At 62.0% G+C, this 368-nt stretch overlaps 1 protein-coding gene across 1 annotated transcript in view; it reads left to right on the top strand.

The window, feature by feature from the left end:
- Positions 1-263: 263 nt before the first annotated feature.
- CTDNEP1 (CTD nuclear envelope phosphatase 1) overlaps positions 264-368 on the top strand; it is a 15,069-nt gene continuing 14,964 nt past the window's right edge. Inside the window, exon 1 of the mRNA XM_018575341.1 lies at positions 264-362. The gene's annotated coding sequence lies outside the window, so the exon portion shown is untranslated. The remainder of the gene's footprint in view (positions 363-368) is intronic.

Raw genomic sequence — 368 nt, 5'->3', positions numbered from 1 at the left:
GTATTTGCAGGGGTGGGGGGTCATTATATGAGGTGGTAGACTGCATCCCGTCACGCTGTAGTCTGTGTCAGGCACTTGGCGGCGGGAAGAAGCCGTGCTCGCACACAGCGCAGAGCTCTCCGGTCACGCGCCTCTACATTTTTTCAGTGGTTACACGGCGCAGGCGCAGTAGATCCTCCCTCAGCCTCCCCCAACCCTTGACGCAAGCGCAGTAAGTCCCTTTGCCACTCGCACGGCGCAAGCGCAGTAGGTGTCCCGGGCCGGGGTATGCGCAGGCGCAGTGGGTGTCCCCTGTATGAGCGGAAGTGACGCGGAGCGCCCAGCCATGGCGGCTGTCAGAGATCTTCTGAGCGGTTGTGTGTCCGTGT

This window comes from Nanorana parkeri, unplaced genomic scaffold, assembly GCF_000935625.1.
Source record: "Nanorana parkeri isolate BGI_ZX_2015 unplaced genomic scaffold, ASM93562v1 scaffold3806, whole genome shotgun sequence".
Lineage (NCBI taxonomy): Eukaryota > Metazoa > Chordata > Amphibia > Anura > Dicroglossidae > Nanorana > Nanorana parkeri.
Note: the sequence above shows the minus strand (reverse complement) of the source record. Positions and strands in the feature narration are given on the sequence as shown.